This window comes from Talpa occidentalis, unplaced genomic scaffold (genome assembly GCF_014898055.3).
Source record: "Talpa occidentalis isolate TD23 unplaced genomic scaffold, MPIMG_talOcc4v2.1 talOcc4.6, whole genome shotgun sequence".
NCBI lineage: Eukaryota > Metazoa > Chordata > Mammalia > Eulipotyphla > Talpidae > Talpa > Talpa occidentalis.
This window is the reverse complement of record NW_023604972.1, coordinates 86,660,752-86,678,110: the sequence shown is the minus strand read 5'-3', so window position 1 is coordinate 86,678,110 and position 17,359 is coordinate 86,660,752. Positions and strand designations below refer to the sequence as shown.

Here is a 17,359-nt window from a genome sequence, read left to right as displayed (position 1 = left end):
TATAAAGCTTTCCTTGGCTATTGAGTCAGTTACCGATCACTGAATAGCCCATGTGTAGGTATAACCAAACCTTGTCTTTTCTCCCATTAAACAATTTGTTGGCTATTAATTTGCAGGCCCCCAATATTTGACCTAAGTTGGAAGAAAAGTACTCCCAATCCCCAAAAGTCTCCTCCCTGGAGACTGCAATGAAGTGTTCCCTGATAAAAGCAGCATTCACTACCATGACTACAGAATTATCTACTCCTGTATGTATGTGTGCATATGGGCAGCTCTGCAGGTCATGACTCAATGTTCTTAGGAATTTCCTTGGAGAGTCAAAGCTTATTAAAGTAGAAACACTTCCCAGAAGATCAGATCTATCTTCAGACCAAGCTCATTCCCTTGCTTGTTGCATCATCAGGTCTGGCAGCTTAAAATAAATCATCTATTTCAAGTGAACCAATTACCAAATTCACCTTCCAACACTAGTTTTGGGAAATGGACTGCAAGGACTCCTTCAGAAGTAACTTACTATAGTATCTCCTGAGGACATCGTCTTGGAATGTTGGTAAACTTCTCTTGACATAAGGTTTAGGGAGAAGACAGTTGTCTAAATTAATGACAATACTTAATGAGAAGCAGTTATGAGCTTTGTTGTTTGGTGGACTGGATTCAACTAACAGCTCAGCTACTTTTAAAGTTTGTAACCTTGAGCAATCCCTTAGTTTCTTTGAGGCTGCCTCAGTTTCCCTATTTTGCAAAGTGGAGGAATAACACTTAAAAGATTTGGGGAGAGTACAAAGTGAATAAATATACATTCAATTGTTTAATTTTCCTCCTGATTTCTTTGAAGTGCTTTCAAAATCATTTACGACACATGATTAATCAGTGCTCATAGGCAGCAATGACACAGCTCTTTTTATGTAATAACATATACTCTACTCCATTTACTTAATTTTCTTCACCCATTCCCCTGCTGCCTTTAAAAATGGAAGAAAAAAATCACAGTCACTTTATGCAGACAGAAATCACATCCATTTTTCCTATGAAACCAAAATCTAATTTTGAAAGGGCAAAATATGTTTAATTTTGCTCATTTTCTAAATAATAGTAATAATAATAAACAACTTTTCTGTATAATTTCATGAAGGTTCTCCCCTCTTGTTTGGGTCTGCCCAGAAGCTGATAGAGAGTCTGGATTGCATTCTCTGTCCTTTTGTTGCATATATAAATCTCTTTATAGCTGGTTCTACCTGCCATGACCTGAGCCACCCTGAGTCTGGACTGACCCGCGTTAGGCAATAAACAGGCCAAGATCTTTCTGGTCAGGTCTTGACAGCTTGAAAGTAGGAAGATGCCAACATTGTTGCCAAATGGATGGCTCATATTTTTCATCTTTGTCTTTGTGGATGGTAGTCATGTGCTCCCAGTGGTATCCCATTGTGTAACAGATGCCAGAGGCTCTGAGCCAGAGCAAGGGCCTCGGATGAGGTTAGGCCTTCTGGTTGGGCATGGACCTTAATTGGGCCAGCAGATATGTGTTCGGCCTGAATAATCAGCTATGCTAGATTAGTCTAAGGCTTGTTTGGGTAGATAAAATCAGAAACAAAGGCTGAGAGTAACTGTAGGGGTAGGAAGGCAGTCAGGGGTAGGAAGGCTAGAAGGGGGAACGTAGGCTGTTGCAGATTATAGAGGTAAGTTGAGGTCACCAGAATGAGGGGTATTGTGGATAGGGTCATAGCTTGGACATAGTTGAAGACAAAAAACAAGAACATTCCACATGCTCCCCAAATGTCATGTAGTATATTGATGGAGGCTCTTAGCTACCCAAGTGTGACTTAGACTCTCTTTTGGTAACTTCACATGGAATAGCTTTCTCTAAGGGCCAATTCTTGTTGCGCAAGGACAGTGAAAGACGAATTCTCATTGCTTTGGAATAAATGAATATTCTTTGGGACAGGATCACTGAAACTGTCTAGATAAGCAATACTATCTCCTGAACTGAAGTCTAAGAAAGGTTAGGATTTTCTATCCATTCATAGGGCCTGAAAAAGATTCATGCCATGGGGCATCTAACCAGAGTTTTGATATGAGAAAATTAGCCCTTTAGAAAAAATGTTTTTTAACTTGTCTGTGTATACGTGAAAGAGAGAACTGTGGTGACCTTTAAGTTGTAGATCACTGGACTAGATCTGCTATCAAGGAAATGCATAGACAAGGAAATGCACTGATCACGTACTCTGTCTATAACCATTTGTTTCCATGATACCCCAGAAAGAATAAAGTTTTTGCTAACAAGCATCAGTATCACACATTATAAATAGTTGTAAAAATTCTTTAACCTCCTTCATTGATCAGACTTGGAGTTTTCTTGACCTGTTATTGGTTCTTCAACCTGGTTTGTGGGATATAGAACCCTCCGGCGTGGCATAAAATGGCTTAGGGATAGGACAGGAGGTGAATGATGAGGAGCCACTCCCATGACATCTCTGAGCTTCTATTGCTGGGGCACATGCTGCTCAGGACTTCTTTTCCCATCCAGATATCTTTACAGAACTCCTGCAATTTTCCTTAGTCTTCCAAGCATCACTGAAAAGGAAATGATCTCCACTGAGGCAGCAAGTGAGGTCCTTCCTTGTTGTAGACATGAGGTCAGGAAGCTTCTATTGTCTCTTTGATAGTGATGTCCACACATAGAGTTAAAAAAGAATTGGGCAATTTCAGGAATCAGATGTCCTGGAAGAGAGCCACATATTTCCTGAAACCGAGGCCACCATCATTTACTGACCCGGAACTCTGTTGTCTAGCCAGGTATCCTTCCAGAGAGAGAGGCAGCCTTCCCGAACAACCACACCCTAGTTCCTACAACTATAAGGACACCTGGATTTTCTCTTCATTAGCGTTAATGACATACTAGGACACATATACACTGAGTACATAAGTTAAAAGTGTGCATGTGATCTTCTTGTCATTGGCAAATGAGGGTCATTCCCAGATATGGGGGGAAAAATGACCTACAGTATATCTGAAAAGAAAACAACTAAGACAAAAACAAACAAAAATCTTTGGCTTCTTCAAACTTTGCATATAAATAAGAGGTCTTGCTGTTCTTAGCAGAAATGTCTTTGTGCACATCAAAGCTATGCACAGGTGCTTAAAGCTTAGGCTGGATACAGGAATACCTTCCGAACCCCAGGTAACATGCAATGTGGTGAAGAGGGATTTTCACTTATCTCTGACCCAAGTGGAAATGATCATCAGTCTGGATCATCTCCATCTACAAAGTTCTTCCTAGATTGAATTATCCAGGTGACTGCTTTATCCCTCTACCACAAGTTCTATGTGTAAAAAATATGTTAAATTAACAGTAGACACTAAACCATTTTTTTAAATTGAATTTAAGGTCTTATTGCATTTTACACATCTATAGTTTGACATTCATTTCCTACCAAATTTCCTGGAATCTTTTATTTCTTGTAACATTATTTTTAAAAAAATTCTCTGAGTGTTGATTTGTGTGGCTAAGCTCCTCCCGGGAATAGGCTGATTTCCAGCAACAACTCACTCCACCCCCAGTAGGAGTTTGAATAATGACTGAGTGACAAAGTGTCCTATTCAGTTATTATTCAACTATATTAAATTGCTAAAGTTGGTAATTGGAGCATATCTTATTACAAAGGCAAAAGTTCAACATTTTTCCCCAGGCACAATAGGCTTGCACATTTAAAAACTTCTGGTCTGGTAAGAAATAAGATGTCAGGGCATGGAGCATGCAACAAATTAAACAGGGAAAGATATATTAACCAAACCTGGGCAAAATTATCAAGCATTACCTTGAATATATTTACCAATCTCAAGCCTTATGTAAGGGGAGAGGATGTGGGAGAGAAAGTAGAGGAGAATCTGATTTTTAAATACTTTCAAAATCTCACCAGGTTATATTAAAACCCATTTGGATCCATAGCTATGCGTTATTTGCTGAAAGTTTCATTGGGAGTATGGCTAAGGGGTTCAATTTACTCTAGAATGGTACTCCAGAGCGGGAGCAGTTTTACTAAGACAGTAGGAACCTTGGTACCTGCTTGGATGTGGTCACCACATGTTACTGCTTCAAAGAACAGGAAATGTGTGTTGTGGGAACTACAGAAACCACAGACTATGGTAGTATTCCCCAAAGTTGCCTCCTCAGAAAACTCATTTGGGGCACATGTTTAAGAATCTAGATTTCCAGATTTCTCACTGCAGATTGTGATGACTAGGCCTGGAGTAGGAATCAATATTTTTAATAAACATCCCATTAAATCTTATAGTAAAGGGAATGTGAGAAACACTATTCAAGCCCTGATAGACATTCATGGTACAATCATTTATTCATTCTTTTATTCTTAAAGTGTGATCCTAGATACCCTACATTGAAATCACCTGGAATATTTGATTACAATCCAGATTTTGGGACCTGTCCTAAACTAGTCTATTAGAATTACCAGAGGTAGAACCCAGACATCTGCATTTTTGAATGAACATTCTAAGTGATTTGCTATGTAATAAAGTTTGAGACTATTTGCTGTGAGTCAGGCACATAGCCTGTCCCTTCAAGTTGTCTATTCCCAGCCAATAGGTAACAAGCACTTATTTAAAGACTTACTAGGCAGGGATCAGTGAATGACACATGAAGGAGTGATGTGAAGGGCGAGTGGAGAGAGACAGCTCTAACTACTTTCAACTGGAAATCTCCAGGGCTTGTAGGAGCAAGAAGGGAAGCAGCGCTACAGATGGAAAGGCCACGTTTTGGGAGGCACATAGGAAAACTGAGAGGAGCCCAGGCCCCTTCAGCCTCTGGAGCCTGTGAATGGAGCCAACCACATGTATGGTTGGAGAAGGCTGTACAAAGGTTCTGTGGTCCTAGGGTCAAGTGGTAGGGCTACTAGCAAGAACTTGAATTTGGAAATTCCTGCCAGAGCTCCAGCCCTACAGGACATAAATATACTTTACTTTTCTCCTTTCTTCTCCTATTTCCTTAATTTTGTTTATGAAACAGTAATAGAACTTGCTCAGGCATTGTTTTATTTTGACACTGCAACAAGATCTAATTTGAATTCACTTTCTCTGTCAGAAACCTATGGAGTATTCGTTGTTCCTGTGGACTTCTACTGATGTACAATTGTGTTGAAAATAAGTTGTCCAAATGATGTGGTGGAAGTTCAGACAAAGGCTGTTTTGGTTCTGAATGGTAAGAGTACTGATGATGATGATGATGATAATAGTAATAATAATAATAAGGTTCTCAAGATTCTGGTGGTTTCTAAATTCTAATACAGAATTTTAAAGTCGAAGATATGAATGAAACTTATTTTCCTCTTCTGTAAAATGGGAATAAGGAGACCTGCCCTAGGTATGTCACTGGATTGCGGTAGAGTTGAATATTTTCAGCATTGAAACTTGGCAGATTCTAAAGCTTAGTATAAATGTTGGTTGTCGGGATTAGTCTTTTTTTCCTCCACACTTAGTCCCCCTCTAGCTTCGGATGTCATTGGAACATTTTTAGGAATTAGGGGCAGCACTGAAAGAACATGAGAATTTGGGTAAAAAGTGCTTACCATTGCAATTAGCATTATCACAGAGACAATTATTTGGACAAAGACATGATATTTGCTAGGATCTGGGAAGGAGGAAGTATGATCCAAAGAGCAAAGGTGCTAGTGACAAATGAAAGGCCCTTGGAAACTGTGGTGCATTGTTCTGTGCCTCTGGAAGGCAAAACACTGCCGGGATGAAGACGGAGTCATTCCAAGTGGGTGATGAAATTTACTTTATTGACATTATCAATAAGGATGTATTTATGGGAAACAAACATGAAGTATAGCTCATGCTTAAGGGACTTGGCAGGTAAGCAAAGGAAAAAGGGTGTCTGATCATGAGGTCTAAACCTTTGGGCTTATTGGCTTTGTGGTAGTGTGGTGGTGTTTTTGATAATTATCTTCCCCTGTGGATCCTCCACTTCTGCATAAAATGGACATAAAACTATTATCCATAGTTTGAGCACAAAAGATCAAATTTTTCACTGAAAGTAAAAGTTCACACATAGTTTATCATTATGAGGTAATGCACTTTACCTCTTTTGTGTCTGTTAAAATCCAGAGAACTCTCAATAGAGTTAGAAAATCATCCAGTGGCACATAGGCCTCTGCTGAATATTTTAGTTTGTGTCATATGAATATCTTTCACATATATGCCTACCCTGTGCTTAGATCATCCAAAGGAAAAAAAAATACCCATTTAAGGACTGCAGGTTAAAAGGGAGTTTTATCATTCCAAATCACCTCCTCTTTGCATTTTCTGGATTCTCATAAGAAAAATGAGGACTTTGGTACATTAAATGCAAGTTCATATAATTATGACCATGCCCTGCATTCATGCATATTATTGATGAATCATTTGATGATTCATCAAGTTGATGAATCATTTCTGGTTCCTGTAGAATTTTTCTAACTGGAAAAAAAGTTAATATATTGACTGTTAAAGTTGTGTGGCTGACAAATCAGGAGAACAAAGAAGTTTTCTTTTAGGATTAGGTCAGAGTCACAGCAAGTTGGAAGCAGAATATCTAAGCCATCTGTTCATAGATGAGAAAGCAGTTGCATACAGGTAAGTTGTAATAGTAATAATGGGAGACGCTTATTGGGTGTGTTTTATGATCTAGTTGTGTACTAAATTATTAACATGTTATATTTCATTTAATCCTCACAATAATCCTCAGAAATAGATGCAATTATTAATGCCTTATTCCAGACAAGGAAACTCAGGTTTGGAGAAATTAAGCCCTTTGCTTGAGGTACACAGTTTGTTGAGTCTCCTGAGAGGCCTCGATGTCTTAGTTCAGGCTTCTGTAACAGAATACCATAGATTGGTGGTTTAGACAAGAGAAATTTATGGCTTAGAATTCTGGAGGCTGGGAAGTCTAAGATTAAGATGTCAACCAGTTATCAGGACACTAATGAGGACCATCGTGAGGGGTCCACTCTCATGACCTCATCTAACTTCAACTGCCCCCTACAGGTCTTAACATTTATTGAGCACATGTTATGTGCCAAATCCTGTACTTGGCAAAGGTAAACCAAAGAGCTATGGCCCCATCTTTGTGGTGATAACTGAGAGGGCAGTACAGGAGATAGACTAAATCAACTGTTACACAAGCACATAATTACAAACTGGGAAAAGTGGTTTTGCAGTGAATGTAGAGGAGTTATGAGAGCAGGGAACTTTGTCTAGTCCAAGATTCAGGCTTCCGAAGGATGTAACCTTCTGTGGCTTCTCAGAGGATGTAACCAGTGAGCTGAGATGTGAAGGATTAGCAAGAGTTCACTAGAACAGATGGAAGAATATAAGTGTCTCAGACTTGGGAAATGTAAATGCTGAGTCTCGGCTGGAGTCCAAAGAACTGGGTAGGCATAGGTGGTTCGAGAGATGAAAATGAGGCAGGGACCACATCATCCAGAACTTTCAGGTATTTGGTCTTTATCATAAGAACAGTGACTTCCAGAAAATCCTTTAAGAGGTCACCAATGATCTGCTAGTTACCTAGTTTTACCACTCTTCCCTGTGTTCCTTCTCAAAAGTCTGGAGCAATAGGGAGCAATGGACTTGGTCCCTTGGTCCATTGGCTCTCAGATCCCCCAAGCACCTCCAGGATCATTCTCTGCCTTATTTCTGTTTTACTTCCTTGATGTAAGAAGATTATAGTAAGCTCTTAAAAAAAATGTGTGTGTTGGGTGGGTGAGTGTATATTCTTGCTAACTTTCCCAAATGTCAAATCCCCTGCGGTGCATTACTTCCCTTGGTGAGACCACTTAAATTCCTAGAACGCCAACTTTTTTAAAAAAGACAATATACTTTTCAAATGTTTTGTTTTATCCATTGTTCATCAGTACAGCTTTATTAATAGTCCCAAAACTTATATGCTGTTAAGATCTCACTTGAGTTGGGAAGGCATTCCTCTATACCACCATCTCCACTGACAAACTTCATCCTTCAACCATAGTCTGACAGCTAAAGTTCTTTCTTTAGATGAAAGCATTATCTAGTGTTTTAAAATAAATAAAAACCTGAAAACATGCAACACTTAAATTATGAATCATTTATACCATAATGGAAGTGAATTCTAGACCTTTTCCATTGGGTACATTTTGATAGAGATAAATGGAGGAAAAGTACAGAAAGTTATTGAACTCCTAGTTGAGGTGGGGAGGAGAGTTGAGAGTGGGGAGAGGAGGGGAGTTCAGAGGAAGATTTCTGTTCTGAGAAGCTGACAGTTTTAACAATGTCATTCTTCTTTCTTTTCTCTTCCTGAAGGCTATTTATTTATTCTTAGGTAATTACCCATTACAGTGAGTAAATTTCTGGTTGAAAATTTTAGTGTGGTTTCCTTTAGGCTGTAATTATTTGAAAAAGTCTTGATTAAAAATAGTAACTTGAAATACAAACATTTAACCATGGCTATAAACCAACCATCCAAATAGACTTCCATTTTTCTCCACTTCTAAGTTATTTTCTGTTCAGATACAGAACAACATTTTAAAGGAGTAACACGCTTTAAGGCATCATTTGGCTTAATGGGAGAAGCTACTTTGGAAAAGACATTAGCTAAATTCGACAGCATCATAATTCAAGGTGATTGACATATGAGAGTGGGCATTCAGGTTCTCTTCATATAGAGTAGGGGGAATTTGGCTTCAGTTGAACATTTACTTATCAGCATTTGTGCTACTGGTTTCCAGGCAATGTCTCAATTACTGCTTGCTTGCATATGGTACAGAGAATCAAGACAAATTCCATCTTTGAGAAGGAAAACAGCCCTTACCTGATCTATTAGATTTGCTAGCATTAGGCTGACTGATGCGAGGGCTCAAATGGAGCCGTGACAAAATAGTAGATGTGTGCAAACTCAGGAAGGCTGGGATTCTGGGGTATGTTGGGCTTATTGCTTAGCTGGAAGGAAATATTCCACAGTGGTTAGAGGGAAGTGGTCTTCTGTTCCAAACCTATGTCTTCGGCAACTTTGAAGTGGTTTGTAAAGTTATATTTCAGGCTGTACTGTCTCATAGCAGGTGTTAACACAGGGGTAACTGCTTTGTTAAGTTTCCTTCAAAGCTTGTTAAAGGACTCAGCACCAATGGAGGTGTCTGATGTTTGGGGATTGCTGGCACTGTTATGGATACAAAGTGATTCATGCTCCCATCCCCACCCAGGAACAGTCACTTCTGGACAGAAAGAGGTAAAATGAATCACTATGTCAAAGACAGCCTAGGAAGGGAGAGAAACTTGGGACAGAGCTCTAACTGGCCATAAGGGGGGATTGGGGGACAGTTGGAACACAAACAAATTGTGGGTGGAAAGTGTCACTTGAGCTCCTCTTGGCAGGTGTCTGGGATGTCCTGTGGAAAGTGGTAAGAAACAAGGGAACATGCAGGCAGAGTAATGGAAACATGCAATGCTGATGCTGGCTTTTTGCTTCAAGGGGAAATGTTAGCTAAAAGGTGGGGGTGGAGGGATATGCTTCCTTTATATACAAAGCTGGCCAGTTGTCCTGTCTTTTCAAATGGAGAAGAGCATTAGCTGGCATGTATGGTTTAGAAGTGACATGGAGAAGGAATTGAAAGTAGTTTCATCAGACAATCACACATGGAAGGAAAAGTGGCTTGGTGTGTTTGATCAGATTGTAATGATACCATTTTACAATCATTTTGCACTTTTCCCCACTTATCAACCTCCGTTTTCTTAACCAAAACCTTATGATTCAACTTGACCAGCATTTGAATAGTCCAGAGGTGAATGGAAGGGGAATAGGGCTCACCCTCCACCACTGCCTCTTTTCCTCTACAATTTTTACAAAGTGAATACTTCCTGGAGGGGAATCAAACTCCTGTCAATCATCAATAACTTTTCTAAATTTGTTAAACACAGTACATTTTTCCCCAGCATTTGGCTGCTGCAGGCAGCATCGGCAGTGAGATAAAGTAGAGCGGTAGGATGGGGAACCTATTCAGCTACCAGGTGACAGTCACAGCAATGAGACAACTGTGTCCCACTTGCTCTCTGGGCACCATGTTAACTAGCCTTAGGTCCCTTATGACCTCCAGTAGTATTGCTACCTGTAATGCTTCATGCTCTCCAGGAAGAGGAAGAAGAGATAGAGGTTGAGAAAGAGGTAGAAATCTGCTTTAATAGGAGGGAGACTTATCAACGTAGAATGAAGCACCTCAGTGATGAGGAAAGAGGGGAGAGTCTGTGCTTCCCTGCAAGATCCCTAATGTTCCTGCTCAATGTGTCCCAGACTCTAAAGCTCCCTCCTCCTTCTCCAACTTCCCTGAAAGGGCCCACATGGCAGAGAAATTGGGAGAAATTTACTCTGTCTTCATGATTTAAGGAATCTCAATTAGAGACACAATTAGAAAAATGGTTAAGTCACCCATAAAGTAGATTAAACAAGTTTGGGGACATATAATTCTGCACTGTATATTGTGTTTGTATAAAAGCATAATGTATATGTGTATGCAAAATATAATTTCATGGCATTTTAATTTTTTTAAGTATGTAAAGGAGAACTTGTATAATTGAATTGACATAAATCAAACACCTATACGGTGCCTCTCTACATAGGCCCCCATCCAAACACGTGCTGATTAGCAGCAGAAACAACTTTCAGAATTAGGTGACTTTAGAGCCAGAAAGGAACTTCTATAATAAAGGATTTCTTTTACGTTTCAGGTTCCAAGAGGCTGTCTTTGCCAACTTCCCTGTCTACCTTTGCTTCCAACATGCTCTGTCACTGCGAGTGTCTGCCCACAGCCAGGAGGAAAGGAGAAGGAACTGCCCCTTCCTTCTGCCTTCTGTGGCCCTTCTGCCCCAGGAAATGAACACAGGGAGCAAGAGGTGGTCAAGGTGATCCAGTCTGGCCTTTATTTACATCTTGCAGGGAGGCGGCTCCTTTCAGAGACCTGCTGCCGCTCTGGCCCCACCTTGGTGTGATCATCTCACAGGTAACAGGTTTCCAATCAGCTGCCCCTTCTCTCCACAGTTCCTGGATTCTCCAGACTGAGGAAGTCTGAAAGAGCCTGAGGGGTAACTACACACACACCTGGCACATTTGCTCCACTCCTTTGAAAAAAGGCCAGAGTATGTGATAAGGTGAGCTGTTTGGAATATTGAATGTAAAGATGGGGCAAGTTGGGGAGAGGGTACACATAATTTCTGGTGGACAGGACTAGGACAGTGCTAACTCTAATCAAGGTGATGAAGGGGGTGAGCAAAACAGACCTTTGACATGTGCCCTGTCTGATCCCAATAGCTCCTTCCCAACCCACTATCCACGATGCCTCCCTACCTGCTTTGATTCTCTCACTAGCTGCCAGGATTTGTAAGCAACCCCTATCAAGATGGCAAATGACAAAGGGAGTACGTTGTTCCCTCTCAAGCACTTAGCACTTCACCGGAGGTAGTCTCACAGTTTCTGATGCTTCCAGAGACAAAGGAAAGTCATATAAGGATAAAGTGTCAGGCACAGGAAATTTCTGGGCCACATGGCTTCATGTTGCTTTTCAAATCACAGCCCAGGTCAAGTCTGTCTCTTCTGTAAAGAGGAGGGAGGCCAAGTGGGAAATTAGAGGAAGCACCTCACTTTCTGGTCTCAAGAACCTCTTTTGTCAGAAATTGGAAGTGTAAGTCACCCTTTTGAAAAATAAGAGGGTTCCTTATCTGCCCTCATTTTCCAAATCTTTGTTTTTTATACTTGAGATTCTTTAGTTTCTTAGAACCATTAGGAAACAGGTCCCCAAAATATGGCCCAGGCCATTTAAACATATAAATCTATTTCTATGATTTTCCTCAGTGACTCATGCCATCACAGGTTGTCCTTCCTCCTCCACTCTACCCCTCCCTGGCCCCGAACATTCGAACATTCACCCAAGGCTGTTGAGAGCCGTTTCTAGTTAGTGCTGTTCAAAAACAAAAGTATCCTGGCTAGATGTGGTGACCAGCCAAGACACCAGGGTTGCTGGCTTTCACTGGACAAGGGAACTTTCAGTGTCGGTTTTCTCCATGTTATTTAACTGGGAAGATGACCTACATTCCACAGTACAAAGGCCTGAAATGATGTTACATGAGGAACAGTCTTCAAAACTACTTACATCAGAATGACCTGGGGAACCTGTTAGCAGGCCAATTCCTGGAATGGGAACATGACTGTAAGGGCACTGATGCTTGATTACTTCTGGATTATAGGTTATTGTTTCTCCTGAGAGTAGGCAGCTCCATTTGAGAGCCAGGTGATACTGTTGCCTCCTAGAGATTTTCATATAAATCCCTGCTGGGCAGGAAGACCCATCATACTCAGGGTGTTGAGGGATCAGAGCAATGGTAAATCTATGTTCATCAAGACAGTACCTAGCCCCGTCCTACCTGGGGACCCCCCACTCAGACCTAAAACTTGGCAGGCACACTTAAACCTCCTCCTGCCTATAGGTAGCCCCTGAAGTAGCATGGTCCTAGAAGAATTGGGTCAAGCACTCCAAATTCCCCCACACGCCACCATTCTCTGTTCACCCTAGATGCACACTTGACTGAGACACCCAGGAGAACACAACCACCAAAAAAAGCATCCCTCACTACCCAAGACTTAAATCATCATTATCATCATCACTTAGGGCTAAATAAATCATTCTGGAAAGGGAGCATAGCCTGTGTCCAAAGTCTGATACAAACAGCTATGTAGTGTTATGCAAACTACCTCTCTGTGACTCCATTTTCTCATCTGCGAAACAGGGATCATGAATGAATCTGTCTCTTTGAATTGTTTTAAGAATAAATGAGACAGTGTGCACCTTTCTTAACACCCAGGTTGGCATACAGTGAGTGCTCACTAAACAGGATCACAGCTAGTAAGTAGGATAGCTTTGTGTTAAAGCTCCTTTTTTCATTAGGCACTAGAAAACATTCCCCCGCTCTGTGCCTGCTCAGGCTGGTGGCCGGGCTCTTGTAGAGCAAGCAGCATACCCCCTGGCCTAGCCACCTGTGGGGCCGTAAAACTGAGACAGGAGGCATTAATAAATATTAGCTATAGTAATTACACACGAGGGTGACAATAAAGTTCCCCACCTCGAATAGGGATTTTCCCTGCCTGGCTGTCCCATGCAGATGACTGGGGTGTTGGGGGGGACACGCTGTGGGGGAGGGTGGTTGAACAGCACTTCTCAGAAGCTCATTGCTGTGCTCAGCAGACATTCATCTAGATAAACTTTAGGGAGAACAAAGGCAAGAGGACGCGCTGAAGTTTCCTTTTCTGAGCTCAGCACCAGCTGAACACGCTTCCTGTTTAACTGAGCTTCTCTGACAGACGCGACTGTTTTTTCAGATTTGGTCATCGACCTCTGGCTTTCCCATGTGAGTCAGCGCGGCTGCCCTGATGCCCCGCCGGGCCCCGGAGTCCGCGCTCCGCAGTTTCCCGGCCGCCCCAGGTAATCCCCCTCGGAGCCGGCGAGGTCCCCGCCCACGCCGCTCGCTCGGGGCTGCGCCGCGCCGGGGCCGTGAGTCACGCACCGGCCTCCCGGCTGAGCTATTATTGGAACGCACGCCGCGCACGGCCCGCTCGCCTGCTGCATCGCACGGCCCGGCGCTCCCGGCCCTGCAGAGCACGCTCCTCGGCGGGAGGTTCCGCTTGGATGAGCGCAAGGTGGTTTGCGCTGAAATCGCCGAGTTTCTAAGAAAGGTCTCTGTGAGGCCCGGCTTCCCGAACTTCTTGCCCCCAGCATCAGTCTCGCGTCTCCGCCGGCGAGTGCCTGGCAATAGGCTTGCCTTTGTAGGTGCTTCGCAGGAAATCCTTGTGGAGTTCTGGATTAAGTTTCAAGGAGGACGTTGTAAAGGGGAAGGCAGGAGGGAGCGTTGTTAACGAGATGGGGCGGGAGAAATCTCTGTGGGCACACACACCTGGGGAGTGAAGAGGGCGGCGGGAGGGCCTGGGAAGATTCAGAAAGGTAAGAGAAAGGGCCTTGGGAAGGAACCAGGGAGGGAAAAAGCTTGGGCTGCGATGCAGACTGGAGAATGTGTTGGGCTTATTTACATGAACCTGAAGTATTGAACTAAATTTCAATTTTGAAGATCTTTCTCCGTGCTTGGGTGGTGATTCATAGCCTGTATTGATAGCCTGTATCTCAGAGTACTTGCTACTTCCAGGCAGCACCTACCATGCACCCTACAAGAGTGTTCGATTCCTGTCTCCTTTTACAGATGGGAAAACCAAGGCACAGGAGGTGAAGTGTGCACGTTCAAGCAGTCTGCTTTTATGTGCTAACCTCCGTGGCTCCGGGTAGGAATGGATTTTTTTCTTTTCAGGTTGATATTTGAAGACAGAGAAGATAAATTCAGTTCATTGATCCTCCTGTGAAATCCCCATGTAGGTCCCGTCACTTTATGCTAGGTCTTGGTTTATGCCCAACTGGCTGGGATTTCAGGAAAGTTCTGACAGTGGTTGCAGGCAGATAATCTTGTGGAAGTCTAGGTCCTGATTTCTAGAGTTCTAGTTCCATGTTGATCTGGCACTGGCTGATTGCTCAGAGTACAGTTAACTTCCTCATTTTCCCTCTTTGACAAGGACATTAGAACATGACCATAACACACTAATCTTTGCTAGAGCATTTTCAGATCTTAAGATGAAACAGAAAAGGAATAAAGCAGTTCCTGGGAGGAGAATCCTGGAAGGGCTGCAGGTGGCTGTGTCAGCTGTGTCTTAGCAGTTGGCGTGCAGAAAAAGATGAGGAGGGAGAGATGAGAAATCCCTCTTTAAGTTGCAAACACACATAGCATCACAGGATGCCTGAGAGTTCCTTCTCCCAAGTGACAAGGGAAAGGGACCCTGTGACGCACTTCACCTGGAAGATGGTACATTAACAGGGCACTTCCATAAATAAAGTCTGTTCTATCTTACTCTATTTCTATATACAATTGTTATCCTGAGTCTCTTTCTTCTAAGGTAGCCACCTCCGCTGCTTGAATGCTGCTATTTGAATTAACATGGAGGAGAAAGCTAAAGTTTGCCCTTTATAGATTGGGCCAGTATGGAGCTTGGGATTGTTAGGGGAAAAGTAGGGATTTGGGGTGTCTTATTTTTCTTGAGCTGAACACAAGCTGAGGGAGACTGGGAATCTCAAAGGATGGCTAACCGTAAACTGGGTTACTGCTTTCCATAGGAATTGTCCAAAGATACACATCTGAGCATTTCTCCCCCACTGTCCAGCCCACTCCAGGAAGACCCTGGTCCAAAGAATGAAAGGTGAACTTAGGATAACCGCATTGGACACTTAGTGAACGCCTAATAAGGGCTTTACTTGAGTCTTCCTATTATAATTCTCTCGGGCTCCTTTGAGAGAGGTCCTGTTACTATCCCCACTTTTTTTCACATAAGGAAACTGAAAAACCTTTGAAAATCCATCTGATGTAAAAGGTGTCACTTGAACACATCTATAAACGAATAGATATTGCCAATGATTACAGTAAATGACTTTTATAAAAATGAAGCAATTCAGATGATAAAATCCAAACAAACAGTTCTATTGGAGTGAGGACTAAAAGGAATGGGAAGTTAGTTTCTGTGTGCGTGTGCGTGTGTGATGAAGACAGGCAGTAACTAAAGGGAGGTCTCTAAAGCACTTTGGTTGAAACCTTTTGTGCTTTCATAGATTGCATTAGAACTACTTAACTGGAGGTAAATGCATTTTAAACCACTAGTAGTGCAAAGAAGAACCCAATCAACATGCTGTTTTTGCCAAAGTATTATCACCAGATTGCTGTGCCAAAAATTAACCATTTTGCCACAAGTAGGTAGGGACCTCCCTGAATCAGAATCTCCTGTTTGCTCATTGTTTCTCCTTCTGCTCTTCAGGTTTTCATGTCTCCAAGTTACAGGAGAAGCACTGCTCACACAATTTTGGGTATTTAAAACTTTTCAACGTGAACTCCCTAAACACCTCCCCCAACAACAAACCTCTCCAGAATACAGACCAGAAGCAGCTTCTGTGATGTCAGTTCAAATTTCACATTGGGTCAGAGGCCTTCAGAGAATAAAATGGTTTTCTTTGGGTATTAAAAGAAAAAAAAAAAACATTGGAAAGAAGATGATTTGGAAAACTTAAGAAGGATCTGCAATTTTTCAATGCAAAGTGGACTGACATTTCAGTCCCTCTTGTTTAAATAATAAACACCAGAAGTCTGTTGTTTAGTATTTTTCATACAGATTTAGCCTTCTTGAAGTTTTTTCTTTAAGATCAACTTCATATTATGAATATTCATGGATATTTCCAGGTCCTCACCAAAACAGAACTGTTAAAAACAAATCTTGACATAAACTCCAAATAAAACTGGTCAATTTTTAACTAAATTTTGTAGCAAATCAAAATGGATTTCTCTCCATAAAGTCACTAGTGAATTAAGACCGAAACGGTATCTTTTCTTAAAGTATTGAATTAGAATAAATGAGAACATCAATGTGTTTTCCAAATTCATATTTCAATTAGTTCAAGCTTCTTAATTCCTCTCCATTTGCATTAAATATGAAAAAGTGCTATGGGTTGGTTGCAAGAGTTTCAATACTTTTGTACCTTCAACATCTGTACCTTCTTAAAGGACATGCTCAAAGTAAGGAAGGTGATGCTACCATGGAGGGGTGCCCTCGCCAACATCAGCCCTGATGACTGAAGCTTTATAATCTCCCACAGGGAAAATTGACTGTTGGGGTGGGTCATGTCTACTGTGAACATCTTTTTTTTTTTAATTTTTTAAAAAATATTTATTTATTTATACAAGAACCGGAGTACAGGCCAGATTCGTGGGAGGGTGAGAGGATTCACCAGAGACAGAGCGGGGAACAGAACAGGCAGACTGAAGAAATACACTGCTGAGGAGAGCAGCAGGCGCAACGGGAGAGGTCTGCCGCACCATGTGGGACCCTCGCTGGCCGGCCGGGATCGAACCGCCGCTACAGAGGCTTTGGACAGCCTCACAGCTCTGCGCTGCGTGCAACCGCCTGCACCAATGGGGGAGGCCCTCTGCTTTGAACTTTTAAGCAGTTACATGTGACAAAGGGAGCTACAGGTCTTGTTATTACGGCTTTCTGAGCAAACCCTGGAAGCAGAGCAGTGTTTGAGCATCAAAGGTTTTGAGAAGAGTTTTAACCCCTACCCCACCCCACACCACCACCACCACCTTCTCTCCCTGCCTTCATCTACTCTTTCACCTTCTTCGTTCAGAAACAAGTAAGCAAAGAAGACAAATTCCAAAATTATCCATATTTTAAGTAGTGTTGAAGAAGGAGGGTTAAGCATCAGAAGACCAT

The 17,359-nt window shown here is 42.0% G+C and overlaps 1 long non-coding RNA gene across 1 annotated transcript in view; it reads left to right on the top strand.

The window, feature by feature from the left end:
• The window catches only part of LOC119260591 (uncharacterized), a 412,686-nt gene extending 401,544 nt beyond the window's left edge, over positions 1-11,142 (top strand). Inside the window, exons 7-9 of the long non-coding RNA XR_005128756.2 lie at positions 5,096-5,212; positions 10,747-10,920; positions 11,057-11,142. This is a non-coding gene — a long non-coding RNA (uncharacterized LOC119260591). The remainder of the gene's footprint in view (positions 1-5,095; positions 5,213-10,746; positions 10,921-11,056) is intronic.
• Positions 11,143-17,359: the final 6,217 nt, after the last annotated feature.